Raw genomic sequence first — 23,739 nt, forward strand, 5'->3', positions numbered from 1 at the left:
TAACACTGGACCCCGATGACTCTCATTGTATAGACAAAATAAACAGAATTTTTTTGAAAATATATTCTTTTGTGTCCAACAGAAGACAGTCATGCAGGTTTGGAATGATATGAGGTGAGCAAATGGTGAGAGAATACACATTTTTGTGGTGAATTATCCCTTTAAGTCCTTGAATAATAATGGAAATTTTATTCTGATCTGACTCTATATTATTAACATGTCATTTAAATGTATCCAATCACAGATAGCACTGTGGAAAAATACTATTGTGGCCTGAGGGAATCTAAGCTCTTTCAAAAACAGTGACACAATGGCAAGGTTCCCTTTTCTTTTCTATACTTCCAAGAGGTGGAATTCTGCTTTCAAGTATGCTTAAATTCCACACAGTTATGTAAATGAAGCCTGACATCTAGTTGTATCCAAGAGTTTCCCCTCGCTTCCGACCATCTCAAGGGACTGCAAAGGGAGGAAGTGGACGTAACATGATCATACGGGATAAGGAAATGTATGGCAAAATTTGTGTTTATCCCTACAGGACCTCAACCAAGTTAAAAAGCTTAAAATCCAAATAATCCAGCTTTAAATAGGACACACAAAGTACAGTATTACATCAATGGACTTCAAATTGAGTATGGCTGAACATGGCTTAGAGTTAACTACAACATTTTTACACAGTTAATCGACACTGAATTCAATTAGCGATTAATCTTTCTGCACACAATGCACAAACAACATTTGCCAGTTACCTCACTTTACAGCAGTGAATAATGCATTTCTTATTCTTAAACCTAATGTGTGAAACACATTTTCCTCAGTGCATGACTCACACATGTTTCACACTGGATGCATAAGCAGAGCAGAAGCTACACATGCCCATTGTGCTTTCACACTGGAAGCCGTTTGTATAATAATGCTCTCCATTCATTCTCTTTGTTTTCCATGTAGTGTTAGTTGTAGACAAAGAAGACCATATCGCTTTATCCATAGCTCTGAAGGTTACGAAGACGATGCAGTGTTTGGGTGTACTCAGTCAATCACAGTAGGTGAAAATTCGACTTGAGGGGCACTTGAAATACTTCAAGATGAGTGCAGAGCAGATGATAAACATTATTTCTCTGATTGGAGCCAACTTTACAAAGCAAAACACAACTTTCAGAATTGTATTCCACTTTATTTTAAGGTGTCCATTTTACAGTGTAAATATGCATTTAAGTACTGTGTAATAATAATTATTAACATACTTGTAACATGCACTTACTATAGGATTAGGGTTAGGATTGAGGTTTGGTTTAGGGCAGAGGTGGACAATAACAAAGTAGATTTACCTGAGTACTGTACTATACTTTTTGAGTATTTGTACTACTTGAGTATTATTTTTTCGGGAAACCATACTTTAACTTCACTACACTTGAAAGACAAATATCGTACTTTTTACTCACAAGCAAAATTATCTGCCAATGAGGTAAGAAAAATAATCTTAATTCAAACGGAAACACGATTATTTCTCTTACCCCATTGGCAGATAGTTTTGCTTATTTTAAGCAAAAACTCACTTCATATCGATTTTTCCCCCAAAGAAAACAAGACATAATATCAACTTGCATCGAAGTCATCTAGTAAATGCCTCATGATTTAAGATTTTTTTGTATTATTTATTTTAATTTTATATATATATTATATATCTTTGTTTTTTACCTTTTTTTGCAGTGTACTGGAACTGTGTTCTAGAAATAAATTTGATATTGATATAAGGGTAGGCAGGCATAGATTCAGAGGCATAAGGTACTGTAAGTATTACATACAACAATGCAACAATAATAAAACAATGCATTGACATTTACTTTTCACTTTTGATACTTAAGTACTTTTAAAAATGAGTACTTCTGTATTTTTACTTCACTAAAAATCTGACTTTACAACTTTTACTTGTAACGGAGTAATATTTGACCAGTTGTATCTGTACTTCCACTCAAGGAAGTTGTGTACTTCGTCCACCGCTGGTTTAGGGGTAGTTACATGTAATTATGGATAATTTATAGTTATTACTACAGTAACTACATGTAACATGCAACAAGGACACTGTAAAATAAAGTGTTACCCAGAATTGTGTACACAACCACCCTATAATAGTAAAAATCCACTCAATCCTTTTTTAAATTCCCCATAAATCAGAAACAGTTTCTAAAAACTATCGTTCGTGTTTTCAACCCATTGTAATGTACAATGGAACAGGCCCCACTCACGACTGGTGGACTCTGCCCAATTAGAATAGTTCCTCTCCAGAGTGAACCGGACACAGTCCACCATGTTTTTCTCCTCACTAGAGCAGCAACTGTTAACACGAGAATGTCTCAGATACATGTTAAGCAATTCAAATGTTGGCTGTAACAATTATCATAAGAGTCTTCATATATTCCCGGCTTCTGAGCCATGGAAGAGGAAGTGGAGTAATTTTATTAGAGAATGCACCCAAAAAAAAGCTAAATACTTATAGTTTCTAACCATTTTATGTTAGACTGCTTCATAAATGAGGGTTAATACAAAGCAGGATTTGCGGACAGTATGAGGTGTAAAGGCACCGCCCTCTTCTAGAAAGTGGGGTGGGGAGCAGCAGCTCATTAGCATTTAAAGACACAAACACAAAAACCCTAAAGGGCCCAAAAAGGGCCCTCTACCCAAAAAGGGCCATTTAGGGAATGGTATAATAAATTATAGGCATAATAGGTCATTAAAGTGTCATGAAACCCCCGTTTTAGCCTGTTCGTTTACACCTCAGATTTTAAAAAGACTCGTGAAAAACACAGACTTGCATCCCACTCATTATTCAGACAAATCAAAAACAAAAATATGACTGGACAAAAAAAAAAAAAAAAAAAAATCTTAGTAGAGACTACTAACAATAATCATGAACAAATAAAATACTTAAATAAATTATACTTAGAACTAACAACAAATCCTTCTTTGCACATCTATATTTAATTTGAACAAGACCTGATGAAATATGTGCACATACAACAGTGTTGGTTCATGTTTGGAGCAGGACAGTATCTGAAATATGTACATAAAAAGTATCTTGCTCCATTCCAGATACTATATGATACTACTAGATACTACATACTGTTTGGAGGATGTGGAAAAACAATTTAGTAATTGTATTCAAATTTGTATTTTGTAATTAATATTATGATTTTTTTAATCCAATTAACCGAAAAAATTACCAGATGACTACATTATCAAAATAATCATTAACTGCAGCTTTAATGCAATCCCTGGGCCGCTCAATCCTGCACTAATCTACTTTCCTTCAGTCACATTATGCTTTGAGTAGGGCTGGGCATTGACACCCATTTCACAATTCGATCAGATCAAATCCATTAAAGGATTGTTATAGGCTGCCTAAATTAGCTGAACCAGAACCATGAACACTTTAACACCAGATGTGCTTGTTACATCGTAAGAAGAATGACATCTACGCTAATATAAGTCTGTCTGTCTCATCCTTATCCCGAGGTTACCGTAGTCAGCCAGATCCGGGTCGTTTCCAGATCAGATGTTGGACCTGCACCTAGACACGACCACAACGCATCCCTGAATGTCAGACCGTGCCAACTAGAACAAGCCTATGTGAAGAACTCGTCGTCACAACAGCCTTAGGTCAGATCCTCAGCAAAGCCCACAATAACCAGACAAGTCCTCTGCACAGACCAGCGTGATGAATCCGATCTTCAAGCAGAAGGAACTGAATAAAATATTTTGAATGCTAGTATCGATCCACAATCTGACTTCTGACTTGTGATGCAGCCTGAATTATAAATCACACTGTGTTCGTCCGTTGGCCAGAGAAGAACTGGCCCCTGACTGAGCCTGGTTTCTTCCAAGGTTTTTTTCTCAATTCATCTGATGGATTTTGGGTTCCTTGCCAATGTCGTCGCTGGCTTGCTTAGTTGGGGACACTTAATATTCAGCAATATTACTGATTGGACTCTACTGGATGAAAAATCAACTTAGCTGGATGACGGAACACTGCAGACACTGTTTGCTGCAGAGCTGAATGGATATTGGATATCTTGAATTATGTTGCCATTGCGAGGGATAAAATGAATGACAAAAAAGAAAGTCTCTCATATGTTCCATAGTGCCTTTGTGCATTGCAAAATTTACCTCTAAATGATACACCACTTCTACATAAAATACAAATATTAGAAAAAAACACATTTTATTCTTTTTCAATTAATACAGTACATTTTAGTGAAAAATTGGCAGATTAGTGACATCTAGATTAAATAAATAAATAAAATCAAATACAAACTTTTTATTTGTATCGCACTCACAACAGTTTATATATTTAGTTTAATAATTAGGTTAATACAAATATTAAAAAAGACCTTAAGATAAATACTTTTTGTATTTGAAATTGACCTATGAAATCATATGACATCATATGAAATTATCTAAATTTAAATGATCTCATGGATATGGCAATTGTGGTTTGCGATCATAGTGGCACCAGCTGGCTGCAGTAAATGTGGCATTTTCAAGTCATATTTTATATTTACCTGCTTTAACTGTTTTCCTAAATCCACCAGGGTAGTGTTGGTGCCAGTGCTTGGGCCTAATCGCGGCTTGCAGCTATTTTAATTTAAATTTTGTCAGCTGAGACAAAAGTAACAAAGCATATTGCGATTTGTTGAAGTTTGCGCAGAGATAACCTTGGAACCTATTTTAAGGTTTGCATTCTCGAGCCACCAGGCACTGTTGTTGTGCGAATGAGCGGGCCAAGCGCGTTAAGGGTTTTCTGTTAGAACGGTGTCGTGTAAGCGTTAATAACTAATGATCTTTGTTAATAACAATAACTTTATTCTAGAGCTGCTGTAAAGCCAAAACAATCTCTGTTACTTGTTGGATGGTAGGTGCGCTGCAAATAATGTTTAGTGAAGTTTTGTTTACACATCAACTGAAAACAGCATAGACTAAAATATTGATTCTTGGGATTTAAACGGATAGTTTACCCCTGAAAACATTTCCTCTTTAGTAGAAATGTAAAGAAGATGTCTAGCTGAAGCCATGGTTCTTAGTGATTCATATAATGCAAGTCAATGGTAACAGTCACTTTGAGAGTAAAAAAAAACAAACATCAACAGGCAAAACTTTTACCTCAATGTATTGTCAGGAGCCACGGGTATTAATTTTGTTTTGTCTGTATATGTGTTTTTGACTCTCAAAGTGACGGTAGCCATTGACTATGTATGAATCACCAAGGACTACGGTTTCAGCTAAAAATCTTCTTTACCGTTCTACTGAAGAAAAAAAGAGATATACATCTTCAAGTAAATTAACAGCCAATTAGCATTTTTTGGTTGACCTAACCTTTTAAGAATCAATATCTGTTCATAAAAATGAAAATCGAGAAATCAATATTTTCAACCCAACCCAAGTTTTGAGCATGCAAAATTTCAGACACTGCCAGAATACGGTACACAGGATATGATATCACAATATAGGACTCCTGCAACACTGCAAACCATGCAGCTTTGTGTATTCTCTCTCTCTCTCTCTATATATATATATATATATAATTGTGCAATACATTCATTTTAGCTACTAGCTGCCAATTAAACTGTCACACAGTTTCTTACACCAAATCATTACTTTTCTGTAAGCAAAGCTTGCAAAGAAACTATCATCTTACATTATCTAAAGCTGACACTGGTCATTACTTTCAGTTCAAAAATAATTGCGGAATTTTAATGCTTTTAGCATTTTTAGGACCTTTTAGTGTCAACCACACAATACTGTTCAATATTTAAAGATCTTCAGATCTAGTATCCAATTGAAGATATTTCCTGCCCAGGATACTCTTTGTTGCTGAACAGTATGGCAGCCTCAGGATTCTGGACCAGACTACAAAGCTCTGTGAAATTTTTGCTCAAGCTGAGTGGAAGTTTTGTTCAATATTATTCAATATTTAATAGCAACCTCCTCAACAGCCGTAAAGGAGTCATGAAATGGATAATTAAAATGTTCTTGATATTTACACATATAAGAGGTTACTCTACAATGAAAAACATACTTCAAGCTTCAGAACTCAAAACTAACTCCCCAGTTTAAAATATGAATGATTCTTTTCTGCTCCTGAACACCCAGGTTTGAAATTGGGAGAATCGTGACAACGTTTTTTCCTCTGTAGTAGAGGACATTATATTTTAGCAAATTTCTCTGACAACATAGATGTCATAGTTTTAAGTCTGGATGTCCTGTAAAGAGCACATTCCGGACTTTGCAGAGATACCAAATGTTTGGAGGTGTAACCATGACAAATCACTCTACATGGTTTTTAAAAATGACAGAATGATCAGATTTAACAATCTTATGGAAATATGATAATATTTTGAAATTATCATTTAAATCGAACTCATTTTCTAATTATTGGTCGGAAATCAACATCTCAGAAAAATGTTATGGGGTTTCAAATCAGAATATGACATTGTTACGAAACATGGCATGGATTTCATACATGACCTCTGTAGAGGACACCATGGACTAACATCATGGCATATCAGGCATTTTGGAGAAACAACAAGTGAATATGGAAAGAAACTATATATCAATATTTTTTTTATGAAATATGAGATATTCTTATCAAAATTAATATGCAAATTAGATACAGTGTATAAATGCATTGCATGGAATAGGAATGTAATTTATGTCCATATTTACATACATATTGCATAAAGTAAAATTGTATACCAAATCATTCTGTTATATCTTTCATAACATAGTTGAGAATCATATTTATTCAAAGTTTGGATTAAAAAAGCTTGAAACCTAAAAATTTACTGGTGAATGAAAATATATATACATTGTTTTTGCCTATTAATAAATGGGTCCTGGTGTCGTCTACAGAAGGCATAGCATAACATTGGAATAGGATTTATTTCAAAAATACATTTATATATATATAGGCTACTCCAAGCAATCTAATGACCTTAAAAATATTAAATGCAAAAACAAATAAAAAAAAATAATAATAATAATCTGGTTCTCAGGAGGTGCGGCATTGTGATGTGTAATCAAAGAGGTGTGTTCTGAACAACTCATGTCTGTCCATCAATCACAAGAGAATCACTGTTGAACACGGTTTCTATTAGCCTGACTACGTCAGACTTCCTACTTCCGCTAATTTCATTTCGCTCCTGTAGTCAGTCTGAGATAGCAGCCTATCTTTCAGTTTTCCACCGGCCTGAAAACAGCCGGGCCAATCAACGAACAGAGGGCGGGCTGAGAGCCGTGACGTAGACGCTGATTGTACCGTGGATGCGTAGATTTACTTCACATAATCTCCAAAAGTCATTCACAGCCATGTTCACTCCGGTATTTCGCTCGATGGTTTAGTTTTTGCATCATACATGCGTTTACAGTGGAAGTTAGATGAGGCTGAGCATGCGCATAACACACGCCATAACCAAACGTTATGTGATTGGCTTACGGGTAACCAATGATTTTAAACTTCAGACAAGCGCCCCCCCGCGAGAGAGAAAACACTTCTCTATTATGCCCTTCCAGACTCTGTATACGAAGCAAAGTGAAGTAGCAGAGTCTGGTATTACCAGGCTAGGTTTCTATAGAAACCGTGTCAAAAATGAGTCAGATGACTCCGAAACAGTTACCACTTGTGTGGGTAGTATTCACTCAATAGTTTCTCTGTCATTCACAACTTAAGCCAAAGCAGACTTTACCAGCAGGAGGGAAAGTGGGAAGAGACAGAATAAGAGAGATTACACAGAGAGTGTGTGTGAGTGAGTGAGTGAGTGAGTGAGTGAGTGAGAGAGAGAGAGAGAGAGAGAGAGAGAGAGAGAGAGAGAGAGAGAGAGAGAGAGAGAGAGAGAGAGAGAGAAAAAGAGAGAGAGAAAAAGAGAGAGAGAGAGAGAGAGAGAGAGAGAGAGAGAGAGAGAGAGAGAGAGTGAGTGAGTGAGTGAGTGATTGAGTGAGTGAGTGAGTGAGTGAGTGAGTGAGTGAGAGAGAGAGAGAGAGAGAGAGAGAGAGAGAGAGAGAGAGAGAGAGAGAGAGAGAGAGAGAGAGAGAGAGAGAGAGATTTTAACTCCCGAGGAACAGGGACCTCTTCAGCCTGGTGTCTCCTGTAATATGTGTGAAATGCTCTTTTATCCTCACACACTTAGCGCCCACAGTGGCCCGATACTAAGCCCACGCAGTGACTGACCCACATTAAGCAGAACCTGAACCACTGTGTGTCTACAGCAGCTAAGGTAATTACAGCACTCAGTCACTGACAAGACCGCAGGTGGAAAGTAGAGCTGTTAGCTGCCTTGATATAGCTGCTAGGACATGCTTGGCATTAAGGGAGCACTTGTACCACCCAAACCAGGCACGGTACGTGAAAAAGTAAAGCATTTGCTTTTATATTATTAGTAACAGAAAGGAAAACAATTAGACTACAATGCTTTCTCATTTACAGTCAACATTCAGCAAATACACATCTATATCATAATTTAAACACATCTCTGAATATCTAATAAACACGGGGCAAAAAATCCAGCCTTAACCGAGACCTGGTCCGTGGTGTTCAAGCCCTAATCCGGCCCCAGCCCGAAAACGTCTGCAATTTTTCAGCCTGAACCCGACACGAGACCAACATCAATATCACTTTGAAGGTCTCTCTGACGCGCACTCTCTGATGCGCGCAGTCTCTGCTAGACGCACACATACACACACGCAACTACGTAAAATTGTATTATAGGCCTCAAACATAACTACCACCACCGACAATTATGCCCACAAATATTAATACAGACTGTCCATTACAGAGAAGCATGCATAAGCATGCAGAAGAGAATATTATATAGCCAAATGTGATCCAGCACTAAATAAAGATTTACGGCCTACCTTTTTTTGATGTTAAGTAACTTTACTGAAGAACAACGTTTCAAAGAACTCTTCGCCAACTGGCTAACGTTAAAGAATACAAATATAATAAATAAATAAAAATCCGTTGAACTGAGTAGGCTCATTCACTGTTTATTCGCGAGTGTTGTGAAGAAAAAGAAGGAATTATATTGGGAGTATTGGGAACTTTTAGTAACTTCCCATGGTCCAACTTCTCCCTGATGCTCTGCATGGTCAACTGTCACCTAATGCATTGCATGCGCATCGCGTTACTCGCGTAATCGCATATTGCGTTGCATATTTATAATATTATCGATATAACAATATTTCATACAGTAGCCTGCGCTCTGCGCGTATATTATGGGCACGATGAAAGGAGAGAAGCTAAATGAGGCCGAGTCCGACCAAAGCCCGATCTGTAAAAAAAAAAGAAAAGAAAAATGGCCTGACTGCTCCCAATAAGTGACAAAATAACGCCAACATTTTCCTATTTACATGTTGTGATTTGTATTGTCACAGCGTGTATAAATAACAAGGTCACATGAGACACAGCCATCTTCTAATCGTAGGCTATACATACTGGAAACTATATTCTCAGAAGGCGAAGCACTGCTACTTGGGCGGAGGGATTTGCTCGCAGCACCTGAGAAGCCCCGTGGTGAGGAGCAGAGAGTTCGCTCAGAGTTGGAGTAAATCACTCCGCAGAAGTAGCAGTGCTTCGCCTTCTGAGAATATAGTTCCCAGTAAGTAAACGGTTAGATTACATTTACATTTAGTCATTTAGCAGACGCTTTTATCCAAAGCGACTTACAAATTAGGACTAATTTAAGCGAGTCATCATAAAGAGGCAAAAAACAACAGCAACACAAGAAGTGCTCAAAATACGAAGTTCAGGTATTATTCAGAGTAGCATAAGCCTGATAAGTGATGTTTCAAAGGGAAAAACATCGGGGGGTTTTTTAATAAAAAAAAAAAAAAAAGTTATGAGGTTAAGTGGTTTTAAGATGGTTAAATGATGGTTATGTCTCACGTGACCTTGTTATTCGTACACGCTGTGACTATACAAATCACAACATGTAAATAGGAAAATGTTGGCGTTATTTTGGCCGTTTACCTCCAGTCTTTGTGCTAAGCTAGGCTAGCGGTGGGTGCGTCAGACAGAGTTACGGCACGCACGGAGATTAAAAGGGTATGTATGGACTTCCCTAACTCTGGGGAATATGGTGAATAAACTAAAGTCCCAAAAAGTCGGCGTGTTCTTTTAACCAAGACTCTGGTCACCATTGGCAGTGATGACTGGCATTTTACAGGACATCTGGCTTATGTTCTAGGGACTAATGATGGATATAGAGTATGTAAGTTATCCAATACTGAATGTTAGGACTGTCACAATATCTTTTCACTACACAACTATTGTGGCGAAAAGAATTAATGATATTATAAAAGATGGAATTTCAAAATATATCACAATATTAATAGCAATATCTACATAAATTCGGAGAAAAATAAAATAATGCTATCAGTCATTACATCTTTGTTAATTTTGTGTTTTCTCTATTTTGGACAATGATTCACATCAGTCAAAATATGAGTAAGGAAGCAGAGAGAGAGTTTGTAACCATAACTGTAAAAAAAGAAAGAAAAAAAATCCCAAAAAGTAAACTTACTGTTGATCTGCACTTCATGCAGTATGGGGTGTCTAAAACCCTGTTTTTTTATGTAATTTATGGCTTTTGTTGGTCATCTCTGTAATTATTTTGTGCTGCAGTAGTAGCAGGATTATCAAATTTCATAAAGATGTTTTACATCAGTGCATTCCTTTTATGTTCTGATAACCTTATTGACAAACAACATTTAAATATCACCATGGAAACAAAAACCTTGTGCTAATTTTGCATCCAGCTGTCACAATAAATAAGTCAATAAATAAATACACAAACTAAGCAAAGAGTATTTTTTATTGGTCATTTGGTTTGTTTCTGTTGTGTAGTCCTGCCGTTGGTTCCAAATGCTGCTGCACATAAACATGTAATTCATTAAAATTAGTTATTTTGATTCTTGAGGAGGAATGTTGACTTTTTGAAGGACAGAAAAAAATACTTGGAAATATGTTGCCTGGTTAGGACACAGTGTACTGCACATTTTTACCCAAAGGGAGTAATGTACAATATGTCTGCAGAGCAGCTTTGTGAAATGGTGTACATAATTACTGAAATAAAGAAAAACAGACGAGGAACCTTTTCTTCTGTAGAATCATCATCAGGTAGCCACAACCAGTACAATCTATAATTGATGAACATCACCATGTGAACCCCACAGGAATTAACTTAGGGGTTTAAACCAAATGGCTGGAGTCACAGTTGTATGGAAAAAAAGAACAGATTTTATACACAGAAACAAACCCACAGTCAAACCCAAAGCAATTAAACCTAAAACGAGAGAGAAATAGACTAACAAGAGATTACTTAAAAGGCTTTAAAAGCCTACTTAGAGTGACAGTTAAGATAGAGGGGTTAGACTGAAGGTGAGAGAGAGATCTCTCTCAGCATGACTTCTACTCTGACTCAGCAAAAGAGTTCACTTGCAGAGTATTTAAAGGCTCCTGACACAGTGCTAGAGGCATTCGCCATTATTATGTTGCATTTTAATGAAAGACAGGAAGCATGCAAATTTACTCCCTTTGCAATATCCTTAAGTCAAAGGACATGTTAAAGGTGCTCTAAGTGATGTCACGCGTTTTTTAGGCCAAAACATTTTTTGTCACATACAGCAAACATCTCCTCACTATCCGCTAGCTGCCTGTCCCCTGAACACACTGTAAAAAAACGGTCTCTCTAGACACCACAGGCTCCACAAACGGCAACAAAAACAAACTGGGCTCACCCGCACCACGAAATGTTCATTTAAAAGCAGCGCTGATTAATCAGTGTATTATGTTACCATTAAAGATGCGCGCATCAACCGTCGCCGAGTCCGCTGTTGAAAGTGATGATCATCCATTTATAATCACGCGTAACAACACAGAATAATTGTAATTTGACCATCGGGTGCGGATACTTAAATCAGAGAAAGTTATTGGGGCGGGTGGGTGATTTGTTTTTGGCTGCGGATTCGGGTGACGGAGCTCATCCACTTACTCTAAAGCAGTCAGACTCTGCCGGGCGATAACAGCTCGGGGTGAAAACGGCTAACGTGGTTTATCAAGTTAGTGGTATTACCTCCTGCATATTCTATTTGTGCGTGACATGAGCGCACACAGCGCGTGTCTTCTGCAGGTCGTGCTTACCACGTTGTTCATAAAAGCCGAAATGTGCCCAGATGTTGGCTTTTAAAGTAGTTGGAGCATTTTTAATTTTCTCTCACTCGCGTCTCACCTCCCTCTGCCATTGTATGCTACCGCAACAAAGCACGTACGCGACAAATGACGTAAGAAAAGCGTCAGTACATTATAACCGGTTATGGTCTATTACTGAACCGATACCGAATCGTCCTCGTCTGCATCGCGATGCATCGTAGAAACGATTAATTTTGACACCCCTACTAGCTAGCCTCCGTTTTGTTTGACAACAATTCGAATGTCAACACTCCCGGCATCACTTAGAGCACCTTTAATAGACTGTATCTGAACTAGCGGCATAAAACACACAAATGCCCATACTGCAGATACACACAAAATGCATTTCTTGCACTTTATAGTATTGACTTAGGCAATGCCTTCACTGTCAATGGAATTACAATGGTACGTATGATAGATCAGGTAAATAGCTGTGTGACGGTAAATGGTCTAATTTTTTAACGCCCATTTGTGCTCAAGACTAAATGAAAGAAGAGGATCTAAGGCAGGTTTTCCTCACAGCTGACCCTGCTGACCTACCTCAAACCTCCTAGAATTGTGTAATACGGGGCTTGACACTTAGTTTTTTTTCCCCAAAGTGTGCTTTCAAGGTGAAAAATGTAGGAGTGCATTAAAAAACATTAGGGATGCAATGCTATTTATAAAAAAAATATGTGTTTTACCTTAATAAATAGATAAAGGGAGACATTTCCGTGCAAAATTATTTAACAGAATACAAAAAGGTTTTCAAATATTTCTCCTTCAAACTGTATTTAATTATGCAATTATTTAAATAACTACTTTAAACTGAATATATATTAAGCATGTGATAGTATAACATTTTCATTCCACGATAATTGCTGAAGCTTCTACCATGGTATTTAATTAAGTTACAAAACTATTATTTATGTATCTTTGTTAACATTAGTTAATAAAAATACAGCTGTTCATTGTTAGTTTATGTTAGCTCAGGTCCAATAAAAAATATGAACATATACAACTTTTGATTTGAATAATGTTTTAGTAAATGCTGAAATTAACATTAACTAGGATTAATAAATGCTTTAGAAGAATTTTTAGAAGCGCCAGCCATAGCGCGAAAGCACAGTTTGAATCTGGCAGTTATGTCACGTCACTGTACATCCGCTCCTTAGTGGTCAGCTGCTGCAGAGCGTGCCAAAATCGAAATTGCTGATGAGATGTAGAGGAAAATATCTTGTGGAAAATGAGAATGTTACGTTACCTGTGTGTTCTCTCTCTTATTGGTGTGTGTTTGTGTGTGTGTGTGTGTGTGTTTGAGAATTTCCTGTCAGCGCTCTCCTCCTACACGGATCAATCGTACTCTTTAGCCAGTCAGATTTAAGCTTATTGACCAATCAGCATCACGTGAGGGCATGTTTCGTCATCAGCTTTCGACCACAGTTCATGGCTGAGCAGAGGTGTGTAATTGATCGGTTCATGTCTGTGTGTTCACTGAAGTTAAAGAAGTTAGAGATCAGTTGAAGCAATAGTTTATGAACTATAACTGATGTAAGCAAGTGTTGTGCTTGCCAACAAGGGCTTCTCCACAAAGTACAACTAAGTCATGTTTTGCTTTGTATTGAAAGTTAATGTTCTAATTAGAATATGGCTTAAATCCCACATTGCAATGCTCCGATCCCACATTGCAATGCTCTTAGAATGATTTCTGATTTCTCCCTGTGAGTCCAGGGAGAGTGACGTGACGATGACGTGATGACGTGATGAGGGGACAGCAAGTGAGATCTAACATGGCGGTACATTGATCTTCCAAACAAACAACTCTCTTTGATATTTCACTTTAAATCTTACGTCAAACTCATCTGTCATATTGGATAACTCATCTCCTTCAACTCTGGATAATCTCTTCACATTCATCGATAATTATTTCTACAACCTGGACGTCATGTCAACACAAGAAAGGAAGAAAGCAAAACGGGACTGGTCCACTGAAACCGACGACGGACTCATAACAGTTGAGGTCAGTGTACTCGACTCTATCAATGCAAAATTGTCTGTACTGGAATTACTCCGTGATGACATCAGGGAGCTTAAAGCCAGTCTTGAATTCTCACAATCTCAGATTGATTCGCTTGTACAAGACAATAACGAACTCAAGGGAACTGTTAAAACACTATCTACTCAAGCAACGCAACTTATCGACGAAAACAACACTATTAAAGCTACTTTGCTCGATCTTCAGTGCCGCAGCATGCGTGATAATTTAATATTCTCCGGCATACCTGAACAGAACCCCGATGACCCAGAGGGAGCACTGAAAGAGTTTATGGAAACATCGCTGAAACTCTCCAGACAGACCGTCGATCAAATAACATTCCATCGAGTTCATCGTCTCACTTCTAAAATCAATAAAGCGAACAACCCGGCGCCAATAATAGCCAAATTCGAGCATTACAAGCAGAAAGAGATGATTAAAAGCAGAGGTAAATTCCTAAAAGGATACAACTTTGGGATGAATGATCAATTCCCTAAGGAAATTCAACAACGAAGGAAAATACTCATCCCTATAATGAAAGACTTTCGCGAAAAAGGAAAGCGAGCCACACTATCAGTGGATAAACTCTATGTTGACGGAACGTTATTTCGTGACCGTAAGATCACTACTTGGCTGTAGGCTATCCTAGCCTTTTCTTTCATCTGCCAGTAATGCACATCCATGGAACTTTAACTCTACTTTAGCTGTTTCTCCAAACATGTTGGTACATAATGTATCAGTTACAAGCTCAAGAAGCACTGCTTTCATTTTTTCTTTTTTATTATATTCTACTCTCTGTTGCTCTTTTCTCTTCCTCTCTATCTGTCTTTGCTCTCTCTAAATCTCTCTATATGTTCAATGTTTGTATGTTACTATATGTTAAATGTTTTTATGTTACGTCTATTTGTCTCTATGTAATCCCTATACATGTTTTTCATAGACTCAGGCCCACATTTTTTTGTAAACCCAGGATAATCTGGGGATATCATACCAGGTGCACATCCTGTAGTAATTCAATTATGAGAATACTCTATGGCTCTTTACTGTATGATACAATGGTTGTTTTCTTCAAATCCTATGATTTCGTTCCTTTTAACACACACATAAGCACACACACACACATTGTCGTTCTTTTTTTACCCCCTCTTTTTTTTCTTCTACCCTTAATCTCTCATCCTTTCCCATTTTCAGACCCCACATATATTAATTATACCATGTATATCATACACTTATGTAGAACATACACTTATGCATCCACTTAAACTGATAACATGGAACATACGTGGCTTTCACACTCAATCCAAAAGAATCAAAGTAATCAATCACCTCACAAAGCTGAAGGCTGACGTATGCTTCTTACAAGAAACACATTTAACAGAAACTGAAATCCCATTTCTTAAACTTAAGCAATTTGATAAAATATTTTCATCTACCTTTAATAGCAAACAAAGAGGTGTCTCAATTTTGATAAACAAAAACATCCCTTTCATTCTCAATTCATCAGTTAGTGACCCAAATGGAAGATTTATCATCATTAATGCTACAATTAGTCACACAACTCTCACATTAGTTAACATCTATGCACCAAATAATGATGATCCTTCCTTTTTCAATAACCTCTTTTCTCTCCTTCTCAATTCCTCAAATCTCATATTAGCTGGGGATTTTAATACTGTCCTTAATCCCTTATTGGATCGCTCTGGTAATCATAATAAAACACGGATCTGGCATTCATCAGAAATAATTAAACAATATATGACTGATTATGGTCTTGGTGATACTTGGAGAACAAGGAACCCATTTCTAAGAGAATATTCATTCACATCTTCTGTTCACCAATCCTCCTCAAGAATAGATTTTTTTCTGGTCAGTAACTCCCTTTTTCAGCAAATCTCCGAGAACACGATTAACCCTATTGTCATTAGTGACCATGCACCTGTCTCTTTATCCATATCGTTGCAATCAAATTTCAAACCTTCTGCTAGATGGCGTCTAAATACGTCTCTCCTAGAGGACAAGGATTTTAACACATTAATTAGAAGAGAGTGGGCATCCTTTCTGGAGATGAATGATTCTCCAGAGATCTCCCCATCTATACTTTGGGAAACCGGTAAGACCGTCATCAGAGGTATAATCATATCATATTCTACACACAGGAAAAAGCAACAAAATAAATTGGAAAATACATTAGAACAGAAAATCAAACATTTGACGAACCAATTATCTCACAGCCCTTCAGATGACATACAAACCGAATTAAAACATTCACAAAGACAACTGGATAGTATCATTCAAAGGAAAACACAGTTCTGCATCCAGCAACTCAAATATGAACAATTTTATTTCAGCAATAAAGCAGGAAAATTCTTAGCTAATATGCTACAACATCAGAAAGATAAATCAGTTATTCCATCTATTCTCGACCCCACAGGTAAACCAACCCAGGATCCGCACGAAATAAATAACAGCTTCAGACATTTTTACAGTGACTTGTATTCTGCCGGTAATCAACCCACTCAAACTGAAATAGATCACTTTCTCAACTCTGTCCACCTTCCCTCACTATCCAAGGATCAATCACATTTGTTAGATCAACCAATTACAGTTGAAGAACTCTTCAAAGCACTCGAAAATATGCCAAATAACAAATCACCTGGATTCGATGGATTACCGGCAGAATTTTACAAGCATTTTTGGGATATCTTATCACCATTATTCATCCGATTAACTGCTGATATTAAAAATACTTCATCCATACCAACACATATGAACACAGCTGTTATCACCCTTTTATTAAAACCCAATAAAGATCCAACCTATCCATCTAGTTACCGCCCTCTATCTTTGATTAACACAGATCTTAAAATTATTACCAAAACTTTAGCCACAAGAATAGAAACAGTTATGACCACTATAATTCACCCGGATCAGACAGGATTTATAAAGAAAAGGTATGCCTCTGATAACATCCGTAGACTCTTCAATCTAATGGACATATCACAAAAACAGCAGAATAACACCATCATTGTGTCGCTGGATGCAGAAAAAGCATTTGACAAAGTTAACTGGACCTTCCTTCTCACCACTCTCCACAGATTTGGCTTTGGAGAATCATTCATTCATTGGATAAGAACACTATACACCTCACCTAGAGCTTCTGTTGTCACTAATGGGATCACTTCACAAAGCTTCACACTGCACCAAGGAACCAGGCAAGGATGCCCACTCTCTCCATCCCTATTCGCCATATTTATTGAACCACTAGCAGCAGCAATACGACAGAATAATAAAATTCAAGGTATCCAAAATTCCAATTCAGAACACAAAGTTAGTCTATATGCCGATGATCTGTTACTATATCAACAATCTCCTTGTGCCTCACTTCAAGAAACCTTCAATGTTATTAATAATTTTTCTAAAGTCTCCAATTACACAGTTAACTGGAATAAATCAACGATATTACCCTTATCCGAAAACAGCTGGGACTCTGCAGTCCAAGATCCCACCTTTCCCCTTAACACTGGCAAAATCAAATATTTGGGTATTGTGATTTCCGCCAGGCTGTCAGAGCTCTTTAACCTTAATCATATTCCATTATTACGAAAGATTGAAGATGATTATAAACGCTGGAATAAACTCCCACTTACTCTAATTGGTAGAATAGCAACAGTCAAAATGAAGACCCTCCCTCAAATTAATTATCTCTTTTCAATGATTCCGACTACTCCCACTGATCATTGGTTCAAAACTCTAGACTCACTTACAACTCACTTTTATTGGAAAAACAAACCTTCAAGAATCGCACTTGCCACTCTACAGAATTCCAAACAGCAAGGTGGTCTAGAAGCTCCAAACTTCCACCATTACTTTCTTGCAAATCAGTTACAATATCTCCTTAAATGGACACAAAAGCAAAATTCCCACCCGTGGTTAGCATTAGAACAAAATCTAACAATCCCCATCTCAATTGCAGATTTACCATTTTTACCACAAACAGTCAAAAAAATGGACTTTTTCAAATACATCACTATTAGCACCACTCTGACCGCCTGGTGGAAAACTAACAGAATCACTAAATCGACCATAACACCTTGTAGACTCACCCCCATATGGCGCAATCCTGACTTCCTACTATGTAAGACACCGATCCACTTCCCCAAATGGGAATCTAAAGGTATCACCCACCTCGACCACTTATTTGAAAATAACCAATTTTTATCTTTTCACTCAATTGTCCAGAGATACGGGGTTGAAAGGGACCAGTTCCTTCATTAATAACAATTGAAAGCAATAATTAAAACCAAAATTAATAAAAACAGCACACTGGAACTTACAAACACCTTTGAACAGCTATTAAGAATTGCAGACCATCCTCAAAAAACAATTTCTAAGCTCTATAAATTGATTGCCTTAACAAACTGCTCCATAACACTCCCAAAAGCAAAATGGGAAAATGACCTGGCCCTTCTTCCAGCCCCAGATTTCTGGACAGATATTTGCAAGAATATATTCTCTATGACCTCCAACACCAACTTACAACTCATACAATATAAAACCATTCACAGGACTCACTTTACCCAAAGTAAACTATTCAAAATGGGAATAGCCGACACAGACATCTGCCCTCACTGCACGTTGGGGAGCACTGATACATATTTGCATGCCACTTGGTCCTGTCAGCCTGTCAATTACCTATGGACATCAGTCACAAAGACACTCTCTACCATTTTGGACTGTAGAATCCCACTCTCCCCCACACTTTGTCTTCTGGGAGACACCACTTCCATCTTCATTCCACAGAAATTTAAAAATCCAGTACTTGTCTCCCTAACCATCGCTAAGAAAATAATCTTTCAAAACTGGAAATCTAGACACTCTTGCCATATAAATCATTGGATTAATCTAATTTCAGAATATATCCTTACAGAAGAGCTCTCAGCTCAAAAGATTAACAAAACATTAGCCTTCAAAGACATCTGGAACCCTTTCATAACCTTTCTTCAAACTTCGCAATAGCTGTGCCATTTACTCTCCTTATAACGCCGATACTTAACATCTGAACCCCCTCCCCCCATCCCCCCCTCTATCCCCTCCCTATCCCCCCACTCCCCACTCTTCCCATGGTTATTATGCTGATATATATAACTCCTTTCTCCCTCCCTATTTCTTTCTCTGCTTTTTTTCTTTTCTCTCTTTCTCTCTGTTTCTCTCTCTCCATCTATTATCTTGCACACACTCTCAATCGCACACACACACACATACATACACTATCACCAGCCCTCTCAGCAAAATATTTTTTTTTCTTTTTTTTTTTCTACCAACATAGTAATACTGTATCCATATATTTGCCTGTCCATATGTATTGGTCTGCCTTTCTGTTCACTTGTTCATTCATCCGCATATCAGTCCGTTTTCACCCATTGATCTGCTTGTTTGTATATTAGTGACTGTCTGTCTATTGTTTGTGTTTGTTATTGTTTTTTTATTTTTTTATTTGTCTGTTTGTTAATGTCTACTTGTCTATTGTCTGTATATGTTTGTCCTCCTGCCTGTTCATCTATATTTAGTTTAATTCTGTTATCTGTCATCAGTCACAAGTACACCTACCTCTACCTTATAGTATTAGGGCTATCACAGTATTATGGTATGGATATAGGTTTGTCTAGAGTAACCATTGTTTGTACTTATTATATAAATTGAATTAAAAATAAAGTTGTCCTCCGACGAGGGGGGGTGGTGGCGGGCTATAAAAAAAATAAAAAATAAAATAAAAAAAAAGAATATGGCTTAAATGGCTTTTAAAAAACAGTTATTTGTAGCTATTTTGTGATACTCATTAAGTTTTATGAGATGATTTTAACAGTTGAAAGACTGAAAAATTTTATTTTAACAGTAAAAGCCTTGCAATGCCTTGCTGCCAGTTTTAATAAATATTTACGTGCATCACCCTTGGCTTGGTTTTTATTAATTTGTAAATATATTCAGATAGTGTTCATCCTAATGCATTTGTATCAATGTATTACAGTTTACTGTTAAGATTACTTAGATACTGTTAAGATCTTTACAGCATTTCCAATGTTAAACTATCACAACATAATCTTGGGTTTTATTTACAGGATTGTATTGGCATGGCAACTTTAGTAAATACTGTACTTTAGTGAAATAAAAAACTGCTGTAAAATATATTGACAGCACATTTTTATAGTGCATTTAAGATACTTAAGACATTTTATTCACTCTTGTTCATCACCTAAATATATATATATATATATATATTTTTTTTTTACAGTTTGCACATATCTATTTTTAGTCGTAAATGCGAGTGAAGCACTCACACTGTCAAACCTTGCACTATAAATAAAGATGTCCTCTGATAAACACTTTGCACAAGCTTGTGCTTGTGTCTTGTCCAACTGCGGTCTTACACGTATGCAAGTTCATATGCAGAGAGGGACATCCAATCCTTCAGTTTAGAGTCCAATGCTGGATTTGGCTATCCCACAGGCCTGAAACATACCGACCACAGCTCAAGTTACCTGCTACAGCGAGCAGCAATGTAACAAGTACTAAGCTACAAAAGGGTTACTAGACATAACAATATCTACCATTGTCTCCACAAATACCAAATAACTCCAAAAAAATAAAATAAATATTGTATTGAACTTTACTAAGATAAGTGGTTACCCAAGTCTCTTGACAACCAAATACAAAACACTAGAGGGTTACTAGTGAGTGCAAACTTCAAGATTACAGATCCCGACATGCTGCGTGATTAATAAGCGAGTGAAAGCTGCAGGATCACTGGATAGGCTAGCAAGGGTGTAACAGCCTTTTGCAGAATGTAACATAGTTGAATGCTAAGAAAGGATATGGCAGTGAACTAGCTTGGCTAAACAGTACAGATATGAACTATATCAGGCAATTAACCACTGCTTACAAGTCACTGAAGCTGTTTGGTAAGCATGTATAATTCTAAGACTCACTCAAGATGTGCTATATCAGGGATCCTCAAGGCCACTGCCCTACAGAGTTTAGTTCCAACCCTAATAAAAGACATCTGAGCAAGATAATCAAGGTCTCTACAAAACAATGTGACCCATGCTGGCAAAAAAAGTCGGAATGCGCACAGGCTAATTTCAAGCTGCAGGCAAAACAAGTGAAAAATGTCAATTTTGGTTGATTTTGAAGTTTTCACAAAAATGAGTTCATTAAGCCCTCGGCTAGCGATCCCAGTGCTCCAAATAGCAATTAAACATCTAAAAGTATCCCTATTTGTGAGTTTTCAGAGAGGAGTACCTTTCCTTTGTTTTTTCTCTGCTCGCTTCTCAAGCGCAGTATTACAACTGAATATTCATGGCGAATTCTCAATGGCATTTTTATGGTGATTTTCAAACTCTTGCTGATATAAACAAAACGATCTTACTTGTGCTGACTGACAGAGCCGAAGCGTGCGCACAAAGACGCCTCAGACACCGCACGATTAGGATATACACAGAATTACAGTATTTCAAAATATCTGTCTTGGCGAGTATTCACGCAAACATTATCTCATTATGTCTTAAATAAATGTTTGGTTAACTGTTGGAGAAAATCTTCTGATGGTCACAAATACAGATAGGTTAGTTTGATCAGGGTTTGAGCTAAACTCTGAAGACCAGTGGCCCTCCAGCGCCACATTTGAGGAATAAGAGCGATTACCATCTAACTGACAGATATGGTCAGATATAGAACAGTGGCTAAAGCTAATATACAGTGAAGATTATATGAAATGTTACTTTTGATTACTTTTTTCAAATTCTGTACGTGAAAAAACTGAAAAGCACTGTTTATTTTATTTGTATCTTTGCTCTATTGTATTTATTTGTGCTATGCAGCTTGATTATTTGTTCTTATTTCCTTTATTTTTATTTGACAATAGTCCTTATTTTATTTGAACAGAGCACATACCGAACCATACCGAAACTGTGACCCTAAAACCGTGATACAAACCGAACCGTAATTTGAACTGTTATACCCCTAGTAAATAGAAGTAGAATATTGTGTGTTGCGTTTGTTTGTGGAGTTTTGGTAACTAGCAGAGAAATCAGCTTTGTGACATACAAAAATCTGCTGTCTTTCACTGAAAGCTTCTCCCATTAGTTTTGTGGTCTGTGCATACAAATGGGGTGCAAAAAATGTGGTTTAAAAAAAAAAAAAAAAAAAAAAAGCAAAGATTGAATGATTAAGACTTGAAGGATATCTGTAAATAAATCTCAATTGTAATATATATTTTTTTTATATTATGGAAGTTGCCATGTTGCCATTTACTTTTAGTCACTGTCATTCCGGTTACAGGTGTCACGCATGGCTTTTGCAAGAATAGAAAAGGGGCTTAACTTTGGATCATCATTTATCTTCGAGCCAGAGTCCTGCAAATGGGTGGGTACCAGGTAGGTAAACTGCTAATATTTGACGTAACTGGTGGAAAAATATTTACATAGTCATTTGTGGTGCTGATCAGGAGTGCTGATAGGGACGGGCGTACTGCGAATCAAACAGCCAAGGTTAATATTTTTTTAATTGTCAAATAATTTCAATATTTATATTATGCACATGCATATTTATGCAGTTCAAATGTATTTATTTGCCTCTTTCTTTGATAACTGCATTGCACAGGAGCCCTTCAAAACTCCCTCCCCCATATCAGTTTTTGTATACTGGATGTAGTAGATTTATTTTATTTTAGGTGTGGATCGGATCAAGGTCTAAATGTTAAGCAGGTCGGGTCGAGTACGAAATATAAATTGTATTGCTGTTGAATAACGAGTGGTTAAGCATTGTGGGTGCGGGGCAGGTGTGATTTTACCAAACAGTACCTGTACAAGAGTCCCCCCAGTTAGTAAATAAAGTTAGTTTGTTGCTTTCATTCATCGATGTATATGTAATGTATACAGTGAAGACTATGTAGTGTTTTATTTTTATATTTGATTATTCAATTTCTTAATTTAAAACTGTTTATTTCATTTGTATCTTATATTGTATTTCTCCAATCATCTCTAATTTGCATATGTCATTATTTTTTAATGACAAACAGAAAAAAATGAAACAAAATAAAGCAAAATAAGATTTTAACCCACCCTTATTTGGCCTAAATAGTCTGTCATCACTGCAAATTTTGATTTAGATTTAGTCATAGTCTTTTGACTAAAATGCCGTTTAGTTTTATTCATATTTTAGTCATCTGACTTGTTTAAGTTTTAATTGACTAAATATCACACCTCCCCCCAAAAAAACGAACAAAAAAACAAAATAAGGGGGAATTCCTTTAACCTTTTAAGGGGGAAAAATCGTAGGAAGAACAAAGACAGATAAAAACATAGCGGAGGGAATCATCTTTTTCTGTCTTTAAAATATGGAGCACAGTAAAAGCTAAAGAAAATTAACTAGCATCAAGTACTCTTTAAGCATATCTGTATTGAGTGTTGCAGCATTAGGCTGGGCAACAATGTTG

At 36.9% G+C, this 23,739-nt stretch overlaps 1 protein-coding gene and 2 long non-coding RNA genes across 5 annotated transcripts in view; 1 reads left to right on the forward strand and 2 right to left on the reverse strand.

Annotated features, from left to right (window-relative positions):
• The window catches only part of LOC309485539 (protein phosphatase 3 catalytic subunit alpha), a 248,401-nt gene that overhangs the window by 143,943 nt on the left and 80,719 nt on the right, over nt 1-23,739 (reverse strand). The window lies entirely within an intron of this gene.
• On the forward strand, nt 5,546-8,092 carry LOC309486436. The gene is made up of 2 exons (XR_014201544.1): nt 5,546-7,137; nt 7,616-8,092. It is a non-coding gene; the product is annotated as an uncharacterized lncRNA (long non-coding RNA).
• On the reverse strand, nt 9,914-21,844 carry LOC309486378. The gene is made up of 3 exons (XR_014201494.1): nt 20,083-21,844; nt 12,519-13,886; nt 9,914-11,618 (listed from the first exon to the last, which is right to left on the reverse strand). It is a non-coding gene; the product is annotated as an uncharacterized lncRNA (long non-coding RNA).

This window comes from Leuciscus leuciscus, assembly GCF_965113295.1.
Source record: "Leuciscus leuciscus genome assembly, chromosome: 2".
In the NCBI taxonomy this organism is placed as follows: Eukaryota; Metazoa; Chordata; class Actinopteri; order Cypriniformes; family Leuciscidae; genus Leuciscus; species Leuciscus leuciscus.